Here is a 15,679-nt window from a genome sequence, read left to right on the forward strand (position 1 = left end):
ACCATCCAGGTTGGAAACTGTTTTTCCCCCAAGTCGTCGATTACAGCGTGGGACAGAACGACGGAGGGGCGAGGGATATTGTTGGATTTTATTTTTGTTTTCTTACAGAAGACGAGGGCTTCATTGGAATAGGCGTTTGGTGAGTATAACTGTGTTTGTGATTTTTAAATAAAAAAGTAAAGGTGTGTTTTGTTTTATTTCGAATAAAGGACTTTTTTTCTGGCTGTGTCTTTATTTACCATATAACTATAGGATTAATAATGGATAGGTGCTGCGGGCTGCTATTTTTAAGCTGGGGGGGCAATATCCATGGCCCCTTACCAACCTGAGAATACCGGCCCCCAGCTGTTTGCTTTAGCAAGGCTGGTTGTCAAAAATGGGGGGGACCCCACGGTTTTTTTTAAATTATTTATTTTAATAATTTAAAAATACGGCGTGGGGACCCCTCTGATCTTGATAACCAGCCTTATTGAAGCTGACAGCTGAGGGTTGCAGCCCCCAGAGGTGAGTTTTACCTGGCTGGTTATTAAAAATACAGGGGAACCCATGCCGGTTTTTTTTTTCCAATTATTTATTTACAGCGCGGGAGTCGGCTGATGAATACACTTATCAGCCGCTCCAGCTCTCGCGGCAGCAGGTGTTGGATGATGGGAACTTTAGTCCCATCCGCTGACACCAGTGACCCGGAGGTAAACTCTATACCTCCGATCACAGCTGAGCGCTTCCACTATTTTTTGACAGCATGTGAACCGCGGCTCTCTGACTGGCGGTGATGATTTCACCGCCGATCAGAAGCGGTGTTTGCCGGGCTGTCATGCACATGACAGCGTGAAAAACTACCCAGTGTTCGGGCAGCTGAACCCGAACAGTAACACAGACTTCCTAATGAAGTCAGTGTTCAGTGTCCATGCCCGAACAGTAGGTGTCCGGTATGGACCCCAAACTTTACTGTTAAGGTTTGACCATCTCTAGTCACAACTTTGCAGCCTTTACAAAGTAATTTTCCTCCTATTGAAGCCCCAAGATTGCCCTTTCGTTACCCCCATAAAGTATGAGGCCAACAAAAGTGCCCCCGAACACAGTAAGATATCCCCACAGTGAATTCCTCCACAGCACACGTAAGGTATGATGTCCCAACTGTACCCCCCTCAATTCTACTGGCACAGTACGGTAATGCCAACACAGGATGATGCCCCAACTGTGATCCGCATACAGGCCTTCACACAGTATAACGGGCCCCACATAGTCTTCCATTCAGAGTAATGTCTCCACATAGTCCTCCATTCAGAATAGTAGCCCCACATAACCTTCCATATGGCACCGCGGGCCAAATCTAATCACTCTGCGAGACAGATTTGGCCCACGGGCCAGAGTTTGACATGTATGCATTAGGCTCTAGATCTACCCAGAAGAATCTCTCTGAACCATAGCATCTGGACAGTATGGGTAAATGGCTTTATACAGAATCTAACAGACAAAACTCTTGGAGGAATATGGTCCAAGAAAATGTTGGGTGCTGAATTACAAATTGTAAAACTCCTAGCTTATACATTCATATTTTGGCAAAACCAAGCGATTATCTGATGTGTATGGGGGCTTCTCAGCTTTGCCCCCATAGAAGTTGTCGGGATAAGGAAGAATCAGGCATGGGGAATATCAGGACTCGATCTTTTAGATTTCAGAGAAGATAGACCACTGTCAGAGGTGTCCGGTAGTCGCCTATTCACCCCTGCCCATTACAAATGTGCACGGCCGAGCTGAGACACAGCGCGCATGGTCGGGCTGAGACACAGCGCGCATGGCCGGGCTGAGACACAGCGCGCATGGCCGGGCTGAGACACAGCGCGCATGGCCGGGCTGAGACACAGCACGCATGGCCGAGCTGAGACACAGCACGCATGGCCGGGCCGAGACACAGCACGCATGGCCGGGCCGAGACACAGCACGCATGGCCGGGCCGAGACACAGCACGCATGGCCGGGCCGAGACACAGCACGCATGGCCGGGCTGAGACACAGCACGCATGGCCGGGCTGAGACACAGCACGCATGGCCGAGCTGAGACACAGCACGCATGGCCGGGCCGAGACACAGCACGCATGGCCGGGCCGAGACACAGCACGCATGGCCGGGCCGAGACACAGCACGCATGGCCGGGCCGAGACACAGCACGCATGGCCGGGCCGAGACACAGCACGCATGGCCGGGCCGAGACACAGCACGCATGGCCGGGCCGAGACACAGCACGCATGGCCGGGCCGAGACACAGCACGCATGGCCGGGCCGAGACACAGCACGCATGGCCGGGCCGAGACACAGCGCGCATGGCCGGCCCAAAGCAAAGCGCGCACGGCCGGCCCGAAGCAAAGCGCACACGGCCGGCCCGAAGCAAAGCGCGCATGGCCGGCCCGAAGCAAAACGCTCACGGCTGGGAAAAATCCAAGCATCCACATGCATGAAGAGGTCTGGAGCTTTAGAATTGTATGTTCTTCAGACCAACTTTTTATCACCTGGTTTAATTTCTTTGCACTTTTCTTTTATCTTCCTAAAAAAAAAACATTTCTGTGTCCAAGTGCTGAATAAAGCAGCTCCCTTGGTGTCACTCACGACAGGAGACCCCGGCACACATCAAATGCCTGTAAGCGCAGTCTTGTGAGCTGCAGTAACAGATCGGACAGTAAAAACAGGGATTTAAGCTACTTTCACACATCAGTTTTTTGCTTTTAGGCATAATCATTCTATTTTTGCAAAAACGTAGCCGATGCAAATTGTGAAAAACTGATGCGCCGGATCGGTTTTTTGCTGGATCCATTTTCGTTGATCGAGAGAGGTAGAGATCGAGAGAGGTAGAGACCCCAGAACGGAAAATGTGCATGGTTTCAATGGGAAATGCCTGGAAAACCGGATTCGGATGCTGGATTTGCCATTTCATCTCAGTTTCATCTGTTTAATCGCTGGAACCGTCGCTGGGCGTTTTTTCGCCGGACAGTAAAAACGTTCCTATGGACGTTTTCTCCATCCGCCGGAATAGAATTTTTTGACAGATCCCACAAAAAAACGTGTGGTCATCAGGCGCAATCCGGCGCTAATACATAATACAACTCTGAGAAAAAAATGGATCCGAAGGGAAAAAAAAAACATCCATTTTTTCAAAACTCGCCGGATTGTGCCTGATGGCAAAAACCGGATTTGTGAAAGTAGCCTTTAGGCTATGTGCACACGTTGCGGTTTCTCTGCGGATCCGCTGCGTTTCTTGCAGTGCAGAAACGCTGCAGACCCGCAATTGATTTACAGTACAAAGTAAAGCAATGAGAAAAAAGCTGTGCACACTTTGCGGAAAATCCGCTGCGGAAACGCTGCGGTTTAAAAGAAGTAGCATATCACTTCTTTTTTGCGAATCTGCAGCGTTTTTGTACCCATTCCAATTCCGCAGGGGTAAAAAACGCAGCAAATCTGCAAAAAAAACGCAGCAAAAACGCACAAAAAATGCTGCGAATCCGCAGAAAAAAACACAACAAATCCGCAGCTGCGTTTTCTGCCAGGAGAGGCAGAATCCGCGCCAGAAATTCCTAAGGCTAATCCGCAACGTGTGCACATAGCCTAAGTGGCACAAAAACAAGATCTGGGGCACAATGTGGAGACCGTGCTTCTTAGAAGTCTGGTGAGCGCAGAAGTGTTTACACATCTAGTTATGTCCCCATTGGCTTAGTAAAACCAAGAAAGTTTTTTGTGAACTCTCCCCGGGGAATTGTATCATCCCACAGCTCCATAGTCAACAAAATCAAAACATGTTATTACGCTCTATGGGGAGTTCATCCTGAGCCGCGATCAGCGCAATGCACAAAGGTGTAGAGGATCGGACCCTAAACAGCTCATTTTAACCATTCATTTCACAGGTACCTTAAAGCAAAATAATAAAAAATAATGCGGGATGGTATAAAATAGAAAAGAAAAAAAACACACACACACACACAAAAAAAAAAGTACTCAACTGTTACATTCCGTCCACTTTAGCACCGATGCGCTGGTGGTTCCATCTTGTTGGGTTGTACATGTCAGCTGCTGCCAATCACTTGCCTCAGTGTTCTCATAGAGCACATGCAGGCATTGGAGCTGAGGTCTGTGATTGGATGCTCTTACAGTAAAGAAGCCATAGCCTCACTGCTCTTACAGTAAAGAAGCCATAGCCTCACTGCTCTTACAGTAAAGAAGCCATAGCCTCACTGCTCTTACAGTAAAGAAGTCATAGTCTCACTGCTCTTACAGTAAAGAAGCCATCGTCTCACTGCTCTTACAGTAAAGAAGCCAGTCTCAATGCTCCTACAGTAAAGCCAGTCTCACTGTTCTTACAGTAAAGAAGCCATAGCCTCAATGCTCTTACAGTAAATAGTCTATAGCCTCAATGCTCTTACAGTAAAGAAGCCATAGTCTCACTGCTCTTACAGTAAAGCCAGTCTCACTGCTCTTACAGTAAAGAGTCCATAGTCTCACTGCTCTTACAGTAAAGAGTCCATAGTCTCACTGCTCTTACAGTAAAGAGTCCATAGTCTCACTGCTCTTACAGTAAAGAGTCCATAGTCTCACTGCTCTTACAGTAAAGACTCCATAGTCTCACTGCTCTTACAGTAAAGACTCCATAGTCTCACTGCTCTTACGGTAAAGAAGCCATATTCTCACTGCTCTTACAGTAAAGGAGCCATATTCTCACTGCTCTTACAGTAAATAATCCAGTCTCACTGCTCTTACAGTAAAGAGTCCATAGTCTCACTGCTCTTACAGTAAAGAGTCCATAGTCTCACTGCTCTTACAGTAAAGACTCCATAGTCTCACTGCTCTTACAGTAAAGAAGCCATATTCTCACTGCTCTTACAGTAAAGGAGCCATATTCTCACTGCTCTTACAGTAAATAATCCAGTCTCACTGCTCTTAGGCTATGTGAACACATTGCGGATTAGCCTTAGGAATTTCTAGTGTGGATTCTGCCTCTCCTGGCAGAAAACGCACCTGCAGATTTTTTGCGTTTTTTGTGCAGTTCTGCAGCTTTTTTGTGCGTTTTTGCTGCGGTTTTCTTGCGGATTTGCTGAGTTTTTTACCCCTGCGGTTTTCTATAATGGAATGGGTACAAAAACGCTGCAGATTCACAAAAAAGAAGTGACATGCTACTTCTTTTAAACCGCAGCGTTTCTGCAGCAGATTTTCCGCAAAGTGTGCACAGCATTTTTTTTTCTCATTGATTTACATTGTACTGTAAATCAATTGTGGATCTGCAGCGTTTCTGCACCGCAAAAAACGCTGCGGATCCGCAGAGAATCCACAACGTGTGCACATACCCTTAGGCTATGTGCACACATTGCAGATTTGGGTGCAGAAATTTCTGCACAAAATCTGCATCTCCTGGCAGAAAACGCAGGTGCAGATTTGATGCGTTTTTATGCGGATTTTGTGCAAATTTTAGGCGTTTTTTTTACCTCTGTGGATTTCTATAATGGAAGGGTGCAGAAATGCTGCAGATCCGCACAAAAGAAGTGACAAGCTCCTCCTTTCAATCCGCTGCATTTTCCATGCGAATTTTTGCGCACCATCAGCACAACATTTTTTTTTCCTATTGATTTAGATTGTACTGTAAATCACTTTGCGGATCTGCAGAGTTTCTGTGTGGAAAAAAAAAAAAAAAACTGTGGATCCGCAGTAAATCCGCAACGTGTGTACACAGCCTTAGGCCATGTGCACACGTTCAGTATTTTTCGCTTTTTTTTCGCTATAAAAACGCTTACATATGCCTCCTATTATTAAAAGTGTATTCCGCATTTCTTGTGCAAATGTTGCTTTTTTTTCTCCGCGAAAAAAAACGCATTGCGGAAAAAAAAGCAACATGTTCATTAAATTTGCGGAATTGCGGGGATTCCGCACACCTAGGAATGCATTGATCTGCTTACTTTCCGCATGGGGCTGTGCCCACCATGCGGGAAGTAAGCAGATTATGTGCGGTTGGTACCCAGGGTGGAAAAGAGGAGACTCTCCTCCACGGACTGGGCACCACATAATTGGTTAAAAAAAGAATTAAAATAAAAAATAGTGATATACTCACCTTCTGATGGCCCCGGAGTCTTCCCGCCTCTCATCAGTGCACGCTGCCGCTTCTGTTCCTATAGATGGTCTGTGTGAAGGACCTGCGATGACGTCGCCGTCTTGTGATTGGTCGTGTGACCGCTCAGGTGACGTCATCGAAGGTCCTGCACACACACCATCTATAGGAACGGACGCCGCTGAGGAGATCGGCTGTCTGCGGGTGAGTATAACCATTTTTTTATTTTTTTTATTATTTTTAAACATTCTATCCTTTACTATTGATTCTGCATAGGCAGCATCTATAGTAAAAAGTTGGTCACACTTGTCAAACACTATGTTTGACAAGTGTGACCAACCTGTCAGTCAGTTTTCCAAGCGATGCTACAGATCGCTTGGAAAACTTTAGCATTCTGCAAGCTAATTTCGCTTGCAAAATGCTAAAAAAAAAAACACAAAAAAAAATGCGGATTTCTTGCAGAAAATTTCCAGTTTACTTCAGGAAATTTCTGCAAGAAATCCTGACGTGTGCACATACCCTTACAGTAATTAATCCAGTCTCACTGCTTGTCTTACCAACTCAATTTAAACCTACAGCTCGCTCACTAACATGCAAGTTAGGCACAACTGAGAACAGTTCTTGTGGTAAAACAAAGTATTTTATTCATATATAAAGCAATTTTAAGCATGAATTAAAGGATATAGGGTAAGTTCACACAGGACGTTTTTGCTGCTTTTTTTTTTTCTGCAGCAAAACCTGATCATCTTGGCAGGAAAGAGGCTGTGTCAAAAACGCAGGTTTAGGTGCGTTTTTTTGTTACGCTTTTTTTTTCTCTTTGTCCATACTAATGTCCTGGGATTTTCAGCAGCAAAAATGCAGCAAATAACGATACCTGCGTTTTTTTCAACATCCATTCAAGTCATTGGGTGAAAACGCGGCAAAAACGCTGAAAGAAGTGACATGCCAAAAAACACAGCAAAGCACAAAATACTGATTAGACAGAAAACCAATGTGTGTGCAGGAGATTTCTGAAATCTCATAGGCTTTGCTGGTACTGTAAAAAGCAGCTGAAAATTAGCATTAAAAAAAGCAGCAAACACGCCCTGTGTGAACTTACCCATATAGTGACCATCAGAGTCATGTCATAAACATACAACAAATTACACTTTTAATACACTGGGGCCCAAAACTGTTCCCAGTATTCTGTGTCCGCACTATTGACTTGTATGGAGGAACACCATGTTCTCGTCATGAGCGGCTGGGCCTCTTAATGTATCCTATGACTCTTTTTGCCTTGGCGGCAGCTGCCTGACACTGATCGCTAGAGATGAGTGAACCAATTTGCAGGACCCCGGTGGCCATGGACTTCTTCCATGATTCTTCCGTGGTTGCCGCATCTATCCATCCTCTTTTGTAGCCAGCTTGCCGTAACATCATCATTGACGCGTGGTGCACACACGATGTTGTGTCAAGATGGCGAATCAAAGAAGGACCCGAGGATGAGACGCTGGAAGGACTACCGGCCGGCAGGCACGGAGTAATGGGGTCGCTGTTGAACAAGGGTCTTGCAATTGTTTTCGCTCATCTCTATAGTGCACACATCCTGTCCTGTAGATTTGTGAGACGCCACCACAATGGCTTCCAGTCGTTGGGAAGAGGATGACAAGGGTCTAGACTGAGAAATGCTGTCTTCTTCAGATTTTCCTTGATAAAATACAAGCTTGAGTACAGCGCTGTACAGGGATGTCCCCTCCAATTAATACAATGTAAGGCTGGGGGAGAAAATGGCTGCTGTTGCTTAGCAACAGAGGTAAGAAGCAGTACACGCTGGGGAAGGCATAACAGGACTGTGCCTGCTGTATTCTCTCCTCCGCATTCCCCGTAGTGACTCAGGAGCAGATTACGCCGTGTCTACAAAGCATTATATACAAATGGCTGGCTGCCTCCTCTATTCTCGCAGGATGCCAGTCACTTGGATTTCAACAAGCCCCATCCATGTTCCTCTATGTGATGAGCTGCTGTCAAGATGTCAAGAAAAGTCTTAGGTCGCAATTCAGACATCTATGAAACACGAGTACGGACCATGATGGCTCAGACCAAGTTTCACAGATGACTAAAATGTGGCCTTAAAGGGATAGTCCCATCTTATTAAGTAAAGGCATATTAATAGTCTATACCAACACCTAATAATTGCTAGAACCCCTACAAAGGGGCTAGAGTCACCCCTGTGACGTAGACACCGCGTGGAGGAAAAGGCCGTAACGTGGACACCGTGCGGGCAAAAAGCCGTGACGTGGACACCGTGCAGGCAAAAAGCCGTGACGTGGACACCGTGGGGGGGGGGAAAAGCCATGACGTGGACACCGTGGGGGGGGGGGGGAACCGTGACGTGGACACCGTGGGGGGGGGAAAGCCGTGACGTGGACACCGTGCGGGGGAAAAGCCTTGACGTGGACACCGTGCGGGGGAAAAGCCGTGACGTGGACACCGTGCGGGGGAAAAGCCGTGACGTGGACACCGTGCGGGGGAAAAGCCGTGACGTGGACACCGTGCGGGGGAAAAGCCGTGACGTGGACACCGTGCGGGGGAAAAGCCGTGACGTGGACACCGTGCGGGGGAAAAGCCGTGACGTGGACACCGTGCGGGGGAAAAGCCGTGACGTGGACACCGTGCGGGGGAAAAGCCGTGACGTGGACACCGTGCGGGGGAAAAGCCGTGACGTGGACACCGTGCGGGGGAAAAGCCGTGACGTGGACACCGTGCGGGGGAAAAGCCGTGACGTGGACACCGTGCGGGGGAAAAGCCGTGACGTGGACACCGTGCGGGGGAAAAGCCGTGACGTGGACACCGTGCGGGGGAAAAGCCGTGACGTGGACACCGTGCGGGGGAAAAGCCGTGACGTGGACACCGTGCGGGGGAAAAGCCGTGACGTGGACACCGTGCGGGGGAAAAGCCGTGACGTGGACACCGTGCGGGGGAAAAGCCGTGACGTGGACACCGTGCGGGGGAAAAGCCGTGACGTGGACACCGTGCGGGGGAAAAGCCGTGACGTGGACACCGTGCGGGGGAAAAGCCGTGACGTGGACACCGTGCGGGGGAAAAGCCGTGACGTGGACACCGTGCGGGGGAAAAGCCGTGACGTGGACACCGTGCGGGGGAAAAGCCGTGACGTGGACACCGTGCGGGGGAAAAGCCGTGACGTGGACACCGTGCGGGGGAAAAGCCGTGACGTGGACACCGTACGGGGGAAAAGCCGTGACGTGGACACCGTGCGGGGGAAAAGCCGTGACGTGGACACCGTGAGGGGGAAAAGCCGTGACGTGGACACCGTGCGGGGGAAAAGCCGTGACGTGGACACCGTGCGGGGGAAAAGCCGTGACGTGGACACCGTGCGGGGGAAAAGCCGTGACGTGGACACCGTGCGGGGGAAAAGCCGTGACGTGGACACCGTGCGGGGGAAAAGCCGTGACGTGGACACCGTGCGGGGGAAAAGCCGTGACGTGGACACCGTGCGGGGGAAAAGCCGTGACGTGGACACCGTGCGGGGGAAAAGCCGTGACGTGGACACCGTGCGGGGGAAAAGCCGTGACGTGGACACCGTGCGGGGGAAAAGCCGTGACGTGGACACCGTGCGGGGGAAAAGCCGTGACGTGGACACCGTGCGGGGGAAAAGCCGTGACGTGGACACCGTGCGGGGGAAAAGCCGTGACGTGGACACCGTGCGGGGGAAAAGCCGTGACGTGGACACCGTGCGGGGGAAAAGCCGTGACGTGGACACCGTGCGGGGGAAAAGCCGTGACGTGGACACCGTGCGGGGGAAAAGCCGTGACGTGGACACCGTGCGGGGGAAAAGCCGTGACGTGGACACCGTGCGGGGGAAAAGCCGTGACGTGGACATCGTGCAGGGGAAAAGTCATGACGTGGACATCGTGCGGGAACAGCACTGTGGCCCAATCCCAGGATCAGAGGGGATTCCAAAGGTTAGACCACAGAGATCATTAAGTGATGGCATACCCTCATGATACGCCATCACTACGTAATACGTCTTTAAGCTGAACATATGCCGTGGTTTCATCTAATGTGCAGGAGGGTCTCCCCAAAAGCAGACGTTGGGGAAGATGAAAATCCCTTAAATGCCACGGTCACCGTTTTTGTTATGAACACAGTGATTAAATGAGAAGTTAGTTTTTTTCATTTTGTGAAGTGGCAAACCAATAGATATGAGCAAATTCATCTGCAGGATCCTGGTAAATGGGAACCCTGCAAACCGCTTCCTGTCTGACGCCATCTCTTGAATAGCCGGCCTGGGGCAACGTATCGCATAAAGTATATTGGACGAGGAGCTGAGGACGCCAGCAGTTCGGAGAATCCCCAGCCTGCATCTAAAAAGCACTTCTATTAGGCAAAATATAAAAAAGGCAAAATATAAGAAATATATACCGTACATAACTAACATCACCGTGTCCATCAAAACCCAGTGTATAAGGTTATGTTATTTATCCTGCCTGTTGAACTTTGAGGGCAAAAAAAACAATAAAAAAAAACAATTACAGAATAGCTGAGGTTTTTTGCCTCACAAAAATGAAATAAAAACTTGTAAAAATGCTAAATTTTGCCAATAAATCTATAGTTCTAGTTTAAGAAGGGAGTTTATAAAACCAAAAAACAGAGCATAATAATTAGTGAGTGGTCCTTTCACAGTGGCACAATCTGGGCACGACATATTGAGGGCTGAAATGGCAAATCTACGGAAAATGTTCTCTCTGCAACATGAATTGTGCACAAATTTCTGGAAAACGTGAGCAGTCAAAATGCTGACTATACCTTTAAGGCTTGTTCAGACAAGCATATAATCGGACTGTGGCTGTCCGTATTTATTTTACTTCAGTAGTGCCATCATATACCACGGCGCTTTCCGACATCTTAACTGTCCCCATTGGGGCTCACAATCTAGATTCCCTATCAGTATGTCTTTGGAATGTGGGAGGAAACCGGAGAACCCGGAGGAAACCCACGCAAACATGGGAAGAATGTCGTCGTTGGTGGAATTTCTACCCAGAGCATCAGTCTTTGTGTATTAAAAAAAAGTGACTTTTGGCAATTTCATGCCAGTTTTAAGCAGGGCTGTGTAAGAGTCGGAGTCAGGTAGATTGGGGAGTCGGAGGCTTGGCATACCCACTCCACAGTCTTGGTTTTAAGCAGATCCACCAAAAGGGTCAGAGCTGGGGAAGAGCCGAGGTTATACCATCTGTTACCTTCATGTAAAGTGACGGTGTTTCTTATGCCAGAAACGTTACTCCAGTCCATGACTGATGAGGCACACAAATGACTCCAAAACACCCCTTCATTAAAGACATTAAGAATGCACTGTGCAGCACCAGCTTTAAAAAATTGGGCCCAATGGAAGCGCAAAAAACAGATCACATACAAGTTACCATCGATATGTCCAGCATTTTACACGGATCCATTACAATTATTAACATAGGGAACTGTGAGGTCACAGGCAGCCAGCATTATACAAGTGCGTCTCAGAAAAATAGAATATCATCAAAAAGTTAATTTATTTCAGTTCTTCAATACAAAAAGTGAATCTCATATATTATATAGAGTCATTATAAACAGAGTGATCTATTTCAAGTGAATATTTCTACCCATCTGGACCCGACCTCACTTCCTTACTGACCAAAATCCCACAATGTCTGTTTGCCATTTCATCTTTCTTTTCTGCTCACTTTCTAAAACTGAACATGGACAAAACAGAATTCATCATCTTTCCCCCACCTCACTCTACCCCTCCACCCGACCTATCCATCAATGTCAATGGCTGCTCACTTTCCCCGGTCCCGCACGCTCGCTGCCTCGGGGTGATCTTCGACTCTGCACTTTCAAGCCATATATCCAAGCTCTTGCCTCCTCTTGCCGATTTCAACTCAAAAACATTTCCCGGATCTGTGCATTTCTTGATCATGAAACCACAAAAACACTAGTGCACGCCCTTATCATCTCCCACCTTGACTACTGCAACCTCTGGCCTCCCCTCTAGCACTCTGGCACCACTCCAATCCATCATAAAGTCTGCTGCCCGACTAAACCACCTGTCTTCCTGTTATTCCCCAGCCTCTCCTCTCTGCCAGGCTCTTCACTGGCTTCCTATTGCCCAGAGGCTACAGTTCAAAACACTACCAATGACATACAAAGCCATTCACAACCTGACTTCTCCATACATCTGTGACATGGTCTCCCAGTACTTACTGTACCTAAATGCAACCTTCGATCGTCTCATGATCTCCTTCTCTACTCCCCTCTCATCTCTTCCTCCCACAACCGCATCCAAGACTTCTCCCGTGCTTCCCCCATACTCTGAAACTCTCTACCCCAACACATCAGACTCTCGCCTACCACAGAAACCTTCAAAAGGAACCTGAAAACCCACCTCTTCCAACAAGCCTACAGCCTGCAGTGATCCTCAACCTACTGAACCGCAGCACAACCAGCTCTACCCTTTCCTAGTGTATCCTCACCCATCCCCTGTAGACTGCGAGCCCTCACGGGCAGGGTCCTCCCTCCTACTGTACTTGTGTGTCTTGTTTTACTCATGCTTATTGTACTTGTCTATATTTGGCCCGTTCACATGTAAAGTGCCATGGAATAAATGGCGCTATAAAAATGTATAATAATAATAATATTGATGATTATGGCTTACAGCTAATGAAAATCCAAAAGTCATTATCTCAGTAAATTAGAATTCTTTATAACAGCTTGAAAAATGGTTTTAAAATCCGAAATATTGACCTACTGAAATGTACCGTATATACTCGAGTATAAGCCGAGATTTTCAGCCCACTTTTTTGGGCTGAAAGTGACCCTCTCGGCTTATACTCGAGTCAGTGTCGGTGTGGGGTTGGCGGGTGAGGGGGAGCGGCGGCTGTGATATACTTACCTGCTCCTGGCGCTGTCCCTGCATGTCCCATGGTCTCCAGGCAGTGCTTCCTGTGTTCAGCGGTCACGTGGTACCGCTCAACCCCTTCATGACATGAGCAGTACATGTACTGCGCATATCGTGTCTCCCCCTTTGATGTGGGCTCCGGCGTTGAGCCCACATCAAAGTCGCGACATGTCAGCTGTTTTGTACAGCTGACATGTGTGCGCAATAGCGGCGGGTGAAATCGCGATTCCCCCGCCGCTATTAACCTGTTAAATGCCGTTGTCAAACGCGGACAGCGGCATTTAACCGTCGTGCGGCCGGAAAAGAAGTGCATCGCCAACCCCCGTCACATGATCGGGGGTCGGCGATGCGTCAGGATGGTAACCATAGAGGTTCTTGAGACCTCTATGGTTACTGATGCCGGCCTGCTGTGAGCGCCACCCTATGGTCGGCGCTCATAGCACACCTGCAATTCAGCTACATAGCAGCGATCTGATGTTCGCTGCTATGTAGCAGAGCCGATCGAGTGGTGCCAGCTTCTAGCCTCCCATGAAGGCTATTGAGGCATGGCAAAAGTAAAAAAAAAATGTTTTTAAAAATATGAAAAAAAAATAAAAAAAAATATGAAAGTTTAAATAACCCCCATTTCGCCCCATGCAAAATATAATAAAAAAAAAAAAAATCAAACCTACACATATTTGGTATCGCCGCGTTCAGAATCGCCCGATCTATCAGTAAAAAAAAAGCATTAACCTGATCGCTAAACAGCGTAGCGAGAAAAAAATTTGAAACACCAGAATTACGTTTTTTTTGGTCGCCGCGACATTGCATTCAAATGCAATAACGGGCGATCAAAAGAACATATCTGCACAAATGTGGTATCATTAAAAACGTCAGCTCGGCACGCAAAAAACAAGCCCTCACATGGCCATATTCACGGAAAAATAAAAAAGTTACGGCTCTGGGAAGGAGAGGAGCGAAAAACGAAAACACAAAAATGAAAAAAGCCGCGGCATGAAGGGGTTAAACTAATGAATATGTACGCATATTCATTACTCTAATGAGCGGTACGTGACCGCTGAACACAGGAAGATGCCGCCGGCTCCCGGAGACCATCTGACAGTGAGATGCTGCCAGGGACCGCGCCGGGAGCAGGTGAGTATATTAGGGGAGGTGAGCATTGCGCGATAGTCACCTTCCACGTTCCATCGCTACGCGCTGCTCTGTCTTCCGTCCTCTGGCTGTGACTGTTCAGGTCAGAGGGTGCGATGACGCGATTAGTGTGCGCACCGCCCTCTGCCTGAACAGTCAGTGCCGAGGATGGAAGACAGAGCAGCGCGCAGCGATGGAACGTGGAAGGTGACTATCGCAAGTGCCGGGGGCCTGAGCGAAGAGACGTAAGTATGTGATTTTTTTTATTTTAATCGTAGCAACAGCAAATGGGGCAAATGTATGGAGCATCTTATGGGGCATATATGAGGAGCATCTCATGGGGCCCCTAATGTGTGGAGCATCTCATGGGGCCACAATGTATGGAGCATCGTATGGGGCATAATGTGTGGAGCATCTAATGGGGCCATAATGTATGGAGCATCTTATGGGGCCATCAACCTTTATGCAGCATTGTATGGGGCAAATGTTTCTATAGAGCATCTTATGGGGCCATTATTAACCTTTGTGCAGCATTATATGGGGTATATTTTAATATAGAGCATCTTATGGGGCCCATCATGAACTGTATGGAGCATTATATGGGGCTCCTGATTCAATATGGATATTCAAAAACACTTAACCTACTGATGTCTCAATTAATTTTACTTTTATTGGTATCTATTTTTATTTTTGACATTAACCGGTAGCTGCTGCATTTTCCACCCTAGGCTTATACTCGAGTCAATAAGTTTTCCCAGTTTTTTGTGGCAAAATTAGGGGGGTCGGCTTATACTCGGGTCGGCTTATACTCGAGTATATACGGTATGTTCAGTAAATACGCTCAATACTTGGTCAGGGCTCCTTTTGCATCAATTACTGCATCAATGTGGCGTGGCATGGAGGTGATCAGCCTGTGGCACTGCTGAGGTGTTATGGAAGCCCAGGTTGCTTTGATATCAGCCTTCAGCTCGTCTGCATTGTTGGGTCTGGTGTCTCATCTTCCTCTTGACAATATCCCATAGATTCTCTATGGGGTTAAGGTCAGGCGGGTTTGCTGGCCAGTCAAGCACAGTGATACTGTTGTTTTTAAACCAGGTATTGGTACTTTTGGCAGTGTAGACAGGTGCCAAGTCCTGCTGGAGAATTAAATTTCCATCTCCAAAAAGCTTGTCGGCAGAGAGAAGCATGAAGTGTTCTAATATTTCCTGGTAGACGGCTGTGCAGGTTTTGGTCTTGATAAAACACAGTGGACCTCCACCAGCAGGTGAGAAGGACATGTGTGTGATGTCACAGACACAGGCTGGTGAGGTCACAGCAGCCAGCACTGGGTAAGTGTCCAGCTCATTCTCATACTGCAGCTTCTCTCCTACACTCGCAGCCTACATACAGCAGCGGGACCCCCAAGATCTCTTCCATTTCCTAACAAGTATGAAGCCGGGGGGCTTCTTATTCCTACCCTGCCTCCTCCTCTGTTTTCCCCTGGAGGCACGGCCAGTACTGGAACATCAGGGGACGAAAGACCAAAATCAGCTGCAA

At 48.0% G+C, this 15,679-nt stretch overlaps 1 protein-coding gene across 2 annotated transcripts in view; it reads right to left on the reverse strand.

Annotated features, from left to right (window-relative positions):
- DNAAF10 (dynein axonemal assembly factor 10) overlaps positions 1 to 15,679 on the reverse strand; it is a 30,382-nt gene that overhangs the window by 8,483 nt on the left and 6,220 nt on the right. The window lies entirely within an intron of this gene.

Source organism: Ranitomeya imitator, chromosome 5 (genome assembly GCF_032444005.1).
Source record: "Ranitomeya imitator isolate aRanImi1 chromosome 5, aRanImi1.pri, whole genome shotgun sequence".
NCBI lineage: Eukaryota > Metazoa > Chordata > Amphibia > Anura > Dendrobatidae > Ranitomeya > Ranitomeya imitator.